This window comes from Barbus barbus (assembly GCF_936440315.1).
Source record: "Barbus barbus genome assembly, chromosome: 10".
Taxonomy (NCBI): Eukaryota; Metazoa; Chordata; class Actinopteri; order Cypriniformes; family Cyprinidae; genus Barbus; species Barbus barbus.
Window position 1 is genome coordinate 27,742,154 of NC_136738.1, and position 13,126 is coordinate 27,755,279.

Genomic DNA, 13,126 nt, shown 5'->3' on the forward strand with positions numbered 1-13,126 from the left:
TATGATAACATAAATATATGCTATTCATCTTGAAATAATGATCTGTGTGGCATTCTAATGTAATAATGCCTATTAATGTTGTAGGTTAAAGTGAGTGTGTATAATAGCCCCTATATAAAACAATGTTTTTGCACCAGAGTTCTACGAATTAGAAATAATTTTGATTCTGTTTATATCAGAGCATTTAAGGAAATTAATTCCCAGTGCATTAAATTAGCATAAAATAAATAAACAGCTCAATTGGTTTTCACCTTATTAAATTTTTATTTAAATTGCACTGTAAATATATTATATTATTTAAAATGCTTATAAGCCAACGCATTTTACGTTTAATATGCTGGTTTATTGACTTAAACCCTTATTTCACAGGAACCCTGTGTATGAGATCGGAAGTGTCTAATCATTGTCACGAGCGCCATCTTCTGGTTAAATGGAGAAACTACACTAAAAAAGACAAGTAATACATTGAATAAATGTGAAAAATGTAAATAAACTGAAATAGTATTTTCTTGTAAAACGTAATTTAATGATTTTATTTATTTTTATTTTTATTTACAAGTTCGAAAAATCATTTCCTACAGCGTATTCTCTTTTTCAAAATGTCTGAATATTAAATCAGAATAGAATATTTCATACAATAATTCATAAAATATATATAGGCTATATATATAAAACATCTTCAATATTCTCCAAGAAGTGCTGTTAAACGTTTTAGGCACTTGTGTAAAAATGTTGTAAAATGAGAATGCTGTCAAGAATAATGTCATAAATAGATTTTCCTTATCAATTAACTTATATTAAATAAATCAACATTTGGTGTGACCATCCTTTGGGTTTAAAGCATCTCGGTACACTTGCACATAGTTTTTCAGGGAGATTTGCAGGTAGGTTTCTTGAAGCATCTTGGAGACATTGCTACAGTTCTTCTGGATTTAGTCTGTCTCAGTTTGTTCTGTTTCTTCATGTCATTCCAGACAGACTGGATGATGACGAGATCAGATCTCTGTGCGAAGTACTGGCGTTGTCAGACTCCTTGTGCAAACAAAGATCTCACTGGATTATTACAATTAATGGCAAAGTGAATGTTTGTAAATGTAAACTGATATTTCCTACTGACACACTACAGCAAAAGATAGAAATAACTGACTTAAAACATGTTTTAGCTGGTCAAAATACTAGTGTTCTAATAATTTTGGCCACCACTGTATATATTATATTACAAGCTTTAATTCATGCAACAGCTCTTATACATACTGATATTCAAATTAACTGATTGTAATTTAAAAGAGTTTTAGAGGTGTTTGAAACATAAGAGTCCACTGCTAGAGCAAACAAACATTTGCAAAATTTGGCTATTGACTGAAAACCTTACTAAAGTTATTAAAATATATGTCTACTGGTGTTATGGTGAAATTGAAGCTTGTGGATCCAAATGCATTTTTATTATAATAAGGAGCAGTCAGACAGGCAGAGGTCATATACCAGCAGCACAGTATCCAAATGGGCAAGGCAAACGGGAAATCCAGGTAACAGGAAAAAAGGTCAGAAACACGACAAACCAGGACCAACAACCTGGAAACAGAGAAACCGCTTGGCACTGTATGCAGAAAGATCTAACAATACTGAGCCCAGAATGCTGGGTCAGAGTGGCTTAAATAGTGCCTGGTATTGGAAACAGGTGAGAGTGTAATCAATGAGCATGATGGGAAATGGAGTCCAAGATAAAGCCCATGTGGTGTGTATGTGTTTGGCGGCCTCTGGTGGTGAGCCAAGAGGCCGACCGTGACAACTGGCCTCCACTACCTCAGTAATCTTGAACACCAGTTTTATTGTTAAATACTTACTGTATTTTTACCTCACAAGCAAAAATGTTAAAGGTCTTCAGCATTATTTTGGGCAGTCCAAAAATTCTAGCATATGCATACAGTTTTATAGCATATGCTGTCTTTTCCATGAGAAGTGTTTTACCTTGCATTTAAGATGAAATCCATCCAGCACTGTAAATACTAAAGTATATAAGTATATATCTTTTTAGGGGGGAAGATAATATGTTCTACTCATATATCATATTTGGAAACATATATGATTCATAATATCAAAGGGATAACCATTGTTGTGCACCTCAGAGATATATTGCTTCAGAAATACTGATAGTGGTCCATAAATCAAGTTGTAACCATCCACTGGGTAATAACATGAACACAATACCTCTTCCCATCTGTTTATGGCAAAAGAACAGTAATTAAGATTCCACTGAGAAATGTTGGCAATACAATTCAATTGAATTAGCAATTACTTCAATTTTGCTGAAACAAACAGGCATCACATAAGCAAAGTCTTATTTTTTATTAATCATTTCTTGTGAATTATTCTGGAGCACTTACAGTAACACAGACTGAAATAACTACATTACAGATGTTTTAATATATGTCTTCCCTTCTGGAAACACAGCATAGTGTGTTATTCTGTTGACGAATAGCTCTTACAACAGCTCGAGGGGTGTTTTAAATCAGCTGCCTCCTTTTCAGCAGTAGATTTTATGCATTGACCGTCATGCAGGGTATAGTGATTTAGACAAATTGTGGTTTCAGTCTCACGGTTAGATGTCTATCACACGTGCTTCATCACAGATGGATTACTTGGTTAACCACTTCCCCGCCTTGCTCAGTGATGCAACTTCCTTTTTTAGCTGATCAGTAGATTCACAGACATCTGTTTTTGGCTGTGTGACATTAAAGGTTTCATGCACTTTCTCATAAAGAAATATTTACTTTATTTATCCTTAAAGGTATCATGTTAAAAAAAATCAATAACCAAACAGCCAGACTTAAAAAATAAGAAAATGAATGTTGTACTTATATATATATGTGTGTGTGTGTGTGTGTGTGTGTGTGTGTGTGAGATAGATAGATAGATAGATAGATAGATAGATAGATAGATAGATAGATAGATAGATAGATAGATAGATAGATAGATAGATAGATAGATAGATAGATAGATAGATAGATAGATAGATAGAGTAGGCATACATATGATATGAATGTGAAAGTGACTACAAAGAAAGCATATTATATTCAGGTAAAGCAGCTAATGCAAATAATGTTCCATTGTCATTCAGCATAACATATTTGCAATAATAAACATATGCAATAATTAAACAACATACTTATTCTGTACTTATTAAAATATATAAAAGAATAGTAGACAATACTAAATTCATTATATTTTAAAATCTAGTAAAAACATCTTGCTGACAAATGAGTAAAACATCTGTAAATCATGGTTAAAATGTATGATAGTCATTATTTTTGCTCAGAAAAAAATGAAACAAAACAGTAGTGTAAAGTATACATTAACAAAGAAGATACTTTATCTGTCTGCCTGTCTGTAGTGTAAATAAAACAAAGATTATTAGAGTATGTTTTACAAGATTTCACGTTCAACTGAATGTATTGTCTGCCGGATTTTTGTTTTTGTAATAAATTGTGAAAATGGTTAGTACGCCAGTTTTCCCAGTGTACTACACAGACTTCACACTGCAGTGTCAAGAGTGCCAGCTCGGTTTTGGATCAGGTAGGAGTGGTGCACTGCATATCTTCTTCCAGCAGGTTTCAGGCCAGGCATATTTTTGGGCTCCGTCTCGCCCATGTTGTTACTTTTCACTCTTTTTTCCGGAAGCGGAAGTTTTGTACTTGAAGTTATGGAATAGTTTTGGCAGATGATTCAGTGCACTAGATACTTTCTAACTATCAGCGTGCGATCATCATCACGTCCCGTTGAGATGGTAAGATGTGTTTTTCTGCTATTTTATGGCTGGTACGGTTGCTTTCTCTAGTATTTATTTTTAATCTTGCGCGCTCTCCTGTATTTGCTGCTGGATTGAAGTAGTTTGACGCGCAGATGCTCACTGAAATGCAGACATTTAAGTGCTCTTGCTAGTTTAATGCGTACTATGGCGTATCAGCACGCTCGCTTTCGTTTCTAAAGTTTATTTACAGAGTCTAATGGAGTTGTTTTGCATGCGCGTGTGAATGAAACAGTATATTAATAATCATATTTTGGAAAAGCAAAGTGAAGGGAACTTTTTGTGTTGTAATGCATGGGCTTTTAGGATGGGGAGAACGGTTTTGAAACTAATCAGATGACGTTGCAATGATTTTTTCCCCCTTTTCTTTTCTTCCTCCTTTGGTAGACCCTGATGATCACTGATATGATAGTGGTGTCTGTGCCACCTGCTTCACTCTCCTGCCTGCTTATGTTTGGAAAGCCTCCAACTGTAGAGTTTATAGCTTCATTAGACACTCTTGATTTGCTTGAGCTTTTGTGATGTTTATAGGAATGCTAATGACATGCTTTTCAATAGATGATGGTATCTCTCTTATTGCATTCTTGATTAGGCTAGAAGACTAGAAGTGTGAACTCCCCTAGGGCCACCCCAAACTCTCACCTGATTTTTTTTAATAGGCTTTATGCTTGAGTTACGTTATGTTGACCATCCCAGATTACATCATTAATTTTTTTTTCTTCTGGAAAATGCATTTCATTTGATGCTTTGTGCTTTTTAAAACTTTTTCTGAAGGTGGACTGAACAGTAAAACAAAACGTGCAGACCACGTAACATCTAGAACAGTTTATCTTACATAATTTAAAAATAAGTTTGTAAAATACTAGTGCTGTCAAACGATTAATCGCATCCAAAATAAGAGTTTGTGTTTACATTATATATGTATGTGTACTGTGTATATTTATTAAACACACATACAGTAGATATTTTGAAAATATTTACATGTTTATACATTTATATATTAATATTCTTATATAAATATATTTAATATATAACATATTTTTCTTAAATATATACAAGCATGTGTTTGTATTTATATATACATAATATATATACACAGTACACACATATTATGTAAAAAAAATTTTTTATCTTGGATATGATTAATCGTTTGACAGCACTATAAAATACATCAATGAATCAAAATAGCCTTACTTTTACCAATGCATAATGTTTCTGGAAGTTGGATCCAACATGTCCGTACACTAAACATATATCTGTCAGTTATGTTAATTAAGCGAGACACCTAAAGCACTTGATCATTAATTATTTTAGATCAGTTATTTATTGTTATGAGTTTATGACTTGTTAGTTGGTGCTTCCTATCAGTTACCATTAATTATTTTCTGTAAATTACTGTCCAAAAGTTTGGGGTCAGTACATTTATTCAGCAGTGATGCCACAAATTAACCAAAAGTGATGGTAAAAATGTTTATAATGTTACATACAATTTTTATTCCAAATAAATGCTGTATTTTTGAGCTTTCTATTCATCAAAGCATCCTGAAAAAAATGTATTATGGTTTTCACAAAAATGTAACACAGCACAACTGTTTTCAACTTTGATAATAATAAGAAATGTTAGCAGAAACTCAGAATATTAGAATGATTTCTGAATGAAGACTGGAGTAATGATGCTGAAAATTCAGCTTTGTCATAACAGGAATAGATTACGTTTTAAAATATATTAAAATAGAAAACAGTTACTTTAAATTGTATTAATATTTCACAATATTAAAATTTTTACTGTATTTTCTGACAAATAAACACAGCCTTGGTGGACAAAAAATTATTTCAAAAACATACTTTTTTTTTTACTGACCCCAAAACCTTGAATGGTTCATCTTTTTTTTTTTTTTTTTTTTTTTTTTTTTTACTTATTTAATTCATTCAAGGACTGACAGCAGTTTGATTGTTTTTTTGGATCTGAAGCTTCAGTGCTCTTAGCCATTGTCAGGTTTTCCTAGTTTAGTCTAGTGGCTCTCAAGTCTCCTTAAAAGTTCATTCCACTCTCTCGTGTTCGTGACTTTAACACAGTTTTATGTGAATATTGAAAGTAGGACAGCTCTGTTCTATGCAAACATAAAAGCAGGAGTGCTGTCTTCTGGGTGTCTTCAGATAACATCGGTCAGGTGTAAACACTGCTGACGTGTGTGTGTGTGTGTGTGTGTAAAAGAGAGTGTGTTTGAGCAAACGAGAGATACTGGTGTGTATTTATTTGCAGAGATAACACGGGTGAATCCGCGTTGTCGCATGATTTACTGCATTCCTGCCACAGGGAGAGACCATGTAAACACATTCTTAAAGGAAAAGTTCATCCAAAAAAAAATTTATTCACCACTGTAGATTTACAAATATAGGAATAGACTGAAATTTAAGCCGTCATTGATTGGAAAAGCTCTGAAATCTCATGTGTGGTTGTGTTATTCAAACTCGCTGCACTGCAATCAGTAAAATTTCCATTTGAGTGAACTCTCTCTTTAACAAGAGAAATCAGCATTAGTGGTTGGAAAAGTAAGCCGAGTTTGTGTTAACAGGTCTCGAGTTGCTTTTCGTGGAAAATGTGTCACGCTAACTAAACAAAAGGTGTGGCTCTGTTTCCTTAGCAAAGTACTGTTATTTACAATGGGAAGTTAGATTATATTAAAGCGAACCATTTCCATTGATGCTTTTGAAACAGTCACTGCAACTATATATTGCATTTCCTTCCCATGTCTAGATGCCATCTAGATTAGTTTGGCTTATTGCCTGTTGTTTCAGATCCAAGGAACAATTTTCTAAGCCATCAGTTGTAATATTCCCATATTAGACATGCAAAACTGTAGTTATGGCCTGACTGCTGATGCTGTGTTATTGTTACATGATGTGCATGATGCGCTCTGTGCATAAAAACAAACCAGAAAAGGTCATATGTGGCTAAAATGAATGCTGTTGGGGGCTTTGTCCACAGGAAATGAATTCAGCTAGGGGCCTGAAACAGACCCGGCTTATTGAAACCTCAAGAGAAAGGCTTCAAAGAGACGTGAGGGAAATGACTGTTGTGTTGTACAGTTTACATCTCTCACTCAATAATTGTTAGTAAGATGAGGGTTTAGTAAATACTTCATAAACCCAAATGGTTTGACTACAACACAGAATTATTTTCTTTTTGGATGTATTGAAATGGAAGTTTTGACAAGGTTTTTGTTTAATGGCCAATGGGTCATAAGTCATGATTTGCTACTTGCTAATTCTAGTCAAATGTAGGAGGAGTAATATTCTCATTCTTGAAAGCAAAACAACAAAACAAAAAACGATAATCCATGAGCGTGTCAATATTTTTGGTTAATTTCGCTATTCATATTTAAATGTTGCATATAGGCTACCATATACAAGTGTGAGGGCAGACTTAGTAAAATCAAATTGTATCTTTATTCAGCAAGGATGCATTCAATTGATCAAAAGTGATCAAAAGTTAATACATTTATAATGTTCTAAAAGATTTCTATTTCAACTAAATTATATTTATTTTTAAACACCCTGAAAAAAGTATCATGGTTTCCACAAAAATATTAGGCTGTGCAACTGTTTTCAATATTATTAATAATAATAATAATCAAAAATGTTTCTTAAGCACCAAATCAGCATATTAGAATGATTTCTGAAGGGTCACTTTACCTAAATACTTTTTGTATAATGCATCATAAAGGGTTATTAAAGGGTATATTGCATTATAATTATTCATAATGTGCGTTATATAATACATTACATCTTGTCATAAATAATGTTAACCAAATTAAAAATGCATAGTGTAACAATGAGTTGATAAGTGTTATAAAGTATTAACTGTGATTACAATTAGGCCTATTCATGAGATTATAATGCACTGTACAAGGCATAATTAGTGCACTGAAACTACTTTTATAATGCAGTATACATAAAGGCTTTAAGTAAAGCGTTACCAAAAAACTCTTACCTACCCCAAACGTTTAAGCGTTGGTTTATCTGCCGAATGTTAATCATATTAACTTTTCATCGTATATGCTGTATATATGTCTTCAGAGCTAGCCCAGGACACATCACTCACAGTTTTCTACATTTAGATGACAGTGATCCGGACAGGTGAGACATTTCAGGAAAGTGATAACTAGTTTACATGGTCTCAAAAGCGTTTAGCCCCTTGGGTAGTGCTTGCTAAAGCAAAACAGAGCATGTTATACCTCCTTTACTGTAGGAAAATCAGAGTAAAGCTTATTGCTTATAAATGTGATTACATTAAAGGGATAGTTTACTCCAAAATGAAATTCCTCTCACTATTTACTCAACCTCTTGTCGTTCAAAACCTGTATGACTTAACTTCTTTGAATTGTATACAAGAATTGTTTGGAACGCATGTTTTTGTCCATATAGTGCTAGTCAATGGAGCTCAGTTTTGCGTGGACACAACTGATGACAGAATTTGATTCATGTTTAAACATTCCCATTAATGTGATTAAGAAACACCAAATAGTTTCGCTTAATAATAAAAGTGCCAAGTAGTATAGTTTATTAGCCTAACTGTAGACCGTTTGTAGTCTCCAAACAAATTAATATAGAATAGCATTCGCAAGTGTGTTTATCTACAGTTTCCAGTGACATTAAAAATGACTCCTCTAATCAGAATTTAAAGTTTTGTAATGACATTTTAAGCTTTGACATTTGTTTTTTTTCCCCTCCCTCTCTAAGCTTGAAATTCATGTGAAGGAGCTGCCATTAAATATTCACTACTTGTACTTCAGGCAATGCTGTAGGCAATTCCGCATTGTGAATTAAGCAGAGCATCTAAGAGTAGCTGGAATGAAAAGCAGTGCGCTCATAATCCATCAGGACCATGTGTTGAGATGTTTACAGTGCTGTTCTGAAGAAGCGTGGCGGTCTGATGGATCTTGCATTGGTTTATCTCATCAACTCCCTCCTATTGCTTTCTATATTTCTTCCATAATCAGATCCTTAGCCGAGGCCTAGTTCCTGGGATTCCAGCCAACCCTCCTCTGGGTCCCATGTCAGTGCTATTCATCACAAGCGTGTGTGTGTGCGTTTGTAATGTTATGAAAAACTAAAACATTATTATTACTCACTTAAGCTTTACTCTGTGAGGTGCTGGGAGTCGGAGATTTCCACTGGAAGGTATGAAATCGGAGCCTCACCTGTTTCTGACTGAATCCCAGTGTCTGTTGTGCTATCATGCTAACGGTAACACCCTGGGCGCTCCATATGTTTGTTTCACACTGCGCAAATTGAAACCCTGGGAACCGCTGACCTTGTTCAGGCTAATGATTAAATGGTTTTATCATAATGCTGGTACATGGTGTGTCTCTGTGGCTGGACCTTTAACAAACAGGCAGCCGATGAGGAGGCCCAGGCTTGTATAATATTTATTTTTATTTTTTTTGTATGTCGTGGTTCTATTCTGCCTCTAGTATTTATTTTGGACGATTGTAGTGCTACAGATCTGATACAGCTCTTAAATAAGGAAACAATTTGGGTTGGGAATTGAAATCCGGTTCTATTATGTAATTTCTTGACTGTGTTTTCTTCTTAGATGTGAGTCTTTCTATTGGGGTTTCCTTACTAAGTGAAGTCTCACGTACAAATGACTCTCATGAGCTGATACTTTTTAATAAATCAATAAAAGGCCGGTCAGTTATTTGTTTGAATTACTCAAATCAGTCAAAACCATTCCAGACTTGGTGCAAGTTGGTACTTGCATCATGTCCAACCCATAATTATCCAATAACTATTATGGTATTATGTGTACTAAAATGTTATGACACTTAAATTAGAGTAGTTAATTGTTCACAGAGTGTAGCTTAATGAAAGCTGCAGTCCGTAACTTTTTTTGGTTAAAAATGATCCAAAATCAATATTTGAGCAAGTACATAACCAGCCAGTGTTCAAAACGATCACCTTACTTTAGCTCGATTCACAATGGTTATCTTATAATAATGTTTTCTAATTTGAGTGGTACGAATAGGAAATTTGAGGATGGCACTGCGTCATTACATCTCGTCTGTAAACATAAAGAAGTTGTCCTGGCTACTAGGCTATCACATGTGAGGATCCTGCAGGTGACGGAACGTTTATAGTCTTTTCTCACAGCAGCTCGAATAATTAAACGTATCATTTTGATGGCGGATTGTAATCCAGAAAGGATTATGTCTTTGAAATTAAATTATATTCCAGTTTTAAATGTGCTTCTGATTACAGATAGCCTGGGATTACACAAGATTTGTATTTTAAAGAAAACCAGTTGGAAGGGAGCATAATTAGCTTTTTGGGTTAGAAGAATTTCTTAATATGAAATTCGAATGACATGACAATTAGATTAGACTGCACAGAAATTGAAATGTACACGTTAATACACTCTATACCCATAGTCATGCAATGCTGTTAACATTAATCATTTGAGAATGAAGTATAAAAATAATAATAATTTGCACGGTTTGATGTGATATGAGCCAACCGATCATTAGATTTAATCACCATTGGTAGAGTAATTTATTGTAATGCTTTTTTCCTCAGTTGGTCAGAACAAACGTGGCAGACTTGTTACTTGTTCAGATGGCAATATACGGTGAAAATTCTTATTTGGGTCATATATTCCAAGACATAGGTTAGAATCTGTGATTGTGAAGTACAGTAAACATCCACACCGGTGGGTGACTGACTGGCACATATTCACCTCAAAACATTAGATTCATCTGTGCTGGAGCCGTTCCGGACTCATAACCCCACGCAAGCAAGATAATTCCGCAAATAACTGCAATTCCAGGTTTTCAAACACAGATGGCGACAAAGAGGCAAAACTTACGGACTGCAGCTTTAAATACTACAAGTAAAAAAAAAAAACATGTTTTTATTTGTTTTGTTTAGTGTAGGAAAGTATTTAAGTGTTTTTGAAAGAAATATCTCATTAAGAGACACCAAGGCTGCAGTTATTTGATCAAAAAATACAGTAAAAAAATGAAATATTGTGAAGTATTTGTGCAATTTATTATAAATAATGTTTTCTGTTTTGATGTATTTTCAAATTTAATTTATTCCTGTGATGGCAAGGCAGTTTTGTCACATGATCCTTCAGAAATTATTCTAATATGCTGATTTGATGGTCAAGAAAACATTTCTTATTATTACCAACAATGAAAATTGATATTTTAATATTAATATTTTGGTGGAAACCACAATGTATTTTTATCAGAATTCTTTGAATACAAAGTTTAAAAGAACAACATTTAATAAAAATAAAAATCTTTTGTAACATTATACGTAAATCTATGTACTGTCACTTTTGTTCAGTTTAATGCAAAAAATTCTAAAAAAATTAAAATAAAATAAAAGTACATCTTACTGACCCCAGACTTTTGAATGGTACAGTAGATACAATCAGTTATTGTTGAAGTACTAAACAAATCATTAAGTTACCAAAACTGTTAAAAAATGTAGTTTGGCTTCATTTTTGCTATAAGTGGTACGATGGCAGTGGTTCACACACTTGAGGTATGTTGTTTAAGGTCTAAGATAATTGAAATAGCTTCTCTGCATTACAAGCACTGTGTTGATTCTGTTATTAGGTTACACCATCTCCAAATGCAGATCACGTCCCACATCTCCCCATCTCATTTCTTGGGTGGTAGAGAAGCTGTGACAGAATGTCCTGTTTCTTTTGCCACTTGTAAAGTATTAAGATTAAGAATGGTTTGTTTAACCTTGTGTGTTACCCTGGCACCCCCTTCACTCTTGTACTCTTGCTCACTTCCAAACTCCAGGACACAGTGTCTGGAATACAAAGTGTGCCATAAAACACACTTGGATTAAAAAAAAACATTAATCAGTGCGCAGCAAGGCAGGGGAACGCAAATCAGTGTTTTTATCTGCCTCTCGCTATTAGTAACATATTTAGCATTAAACTAACTGGAAAATCGAGAAGGCCCAGATGGAACTGGTGGACTCACATTTTCTGCACTGATTTAAGGGGAATAATTATGATAGCATTCTTAAAACGAGTGGGCTTTTGATGTTAACGTTAAAATTTTGGTCCGTCTGTTGCTTAGAAACTAGACAAATTAGGCAGATGCCTAATTTATTAGAACCTCCTTGATGAAAATGTAAAAAACTTTGCAAGGTAAAATACATGTTTATAAACTGTTCATTTTGTTTACCTGTGTATCATAAACAGTTATGGTAATTTGTTGGGTCACCACTTGATGTCGAAAGTATAATGGAACTTGAAGCTAAAACAGTTGAGGTTTGCTGCAATAACACATGCAATTACTGCATTTGATTTTGCTTTTGTCCGCTAACACTGTAAAAGAACTGTGATGAAACTGTGTGCAATTATAGTGAAGAAATATTTTTTAATAATTTTTTTTGTTGCTTTCTGCATACAAATAATTATATATATATAGATATAGATATAGATATAGATATATATAGATAGATAGATATTTTTCTAATATATTTCAAAATATACAAACATGCTACTGTATTATATATTTAAATATTTTGCCCTTCCTATATTTCAATCCAAGAAAATACATTCACGTCACATCTAAAGAAAAAAAATATTTGTTGTCTATAACATGTAACCACATACAACCATATACATACTGCCCCCCCCCCCCCCAAAAACAACAACAACAAAATCTCTCTCTCTCTCTATATATATATATATATATATATATATACTGTTTATCACATTGGCCAGAGAAACTTCCAGACGCTCTAGTCCTTGAGGACACACTGAGTTTGATAGTGTCTGAATTTGTCACAATCCTTCTTCTCACTTGCTGTCAGGAGACAAGTGGAAGACTCAAATGTAAGCAGAGAGGGAGACTTACCCTAAGTGTCATTACTATAAGCACTGTGTCACATGTTCAAAACAAAAGCTTGTCACATCTTCAAAGGAGATTGATTTTTAGACTTTAAGCTTCCGGTGAACACTTGCATAACAAAGAGACGTTCTGGAAGCATTCTCTCTTGATCTGTTTTTAAGCAGAAAGCAGCAAGGCAGTGTTAGGTTTAGGTCTTTTTTACATATTTCCTGTTTGCGGTGCATAAGTGACATACAGTTTGGTGCCCATATCAACATGTTGTGGTATTCACATGTGAAAAACCAGAAACAGAACCTACATCAGATTTAGTATATTGCAGTGCATCACAGTGGCATAATTGGATTGCGATTGACATTGAGCCAAAATTGTGGGAGAGAGAGCAATATGGTATCGCTTTCTCTCCTTCACTTTTGGCCAGTGCTTTATAGGGGTG

General features: G+C 34.0%; 1 protein-coding gene across 1 annotated transcript in view; it reads left to right on the top strand.

Annotated features, from left to right (window-relative positions):
* Positions 1-3,694: 3,694 nt before the first annotated feature.
* The window catches only part of itprid2 (ITPR interacting domain containing 2), a 44,170-nt gene continuing 34,738 nt past the window's right edge, over positions 3,695-13,126 (top strand). The window contains exon 1 of the mRNA XM_079427150.1: positions 3,695-3,784. The gene's annotated coding sequence lies outside the window, so the exon portion shown is untranslated. The remainder of the gene's footprint in view (positions 3,785-13,126) is intronic.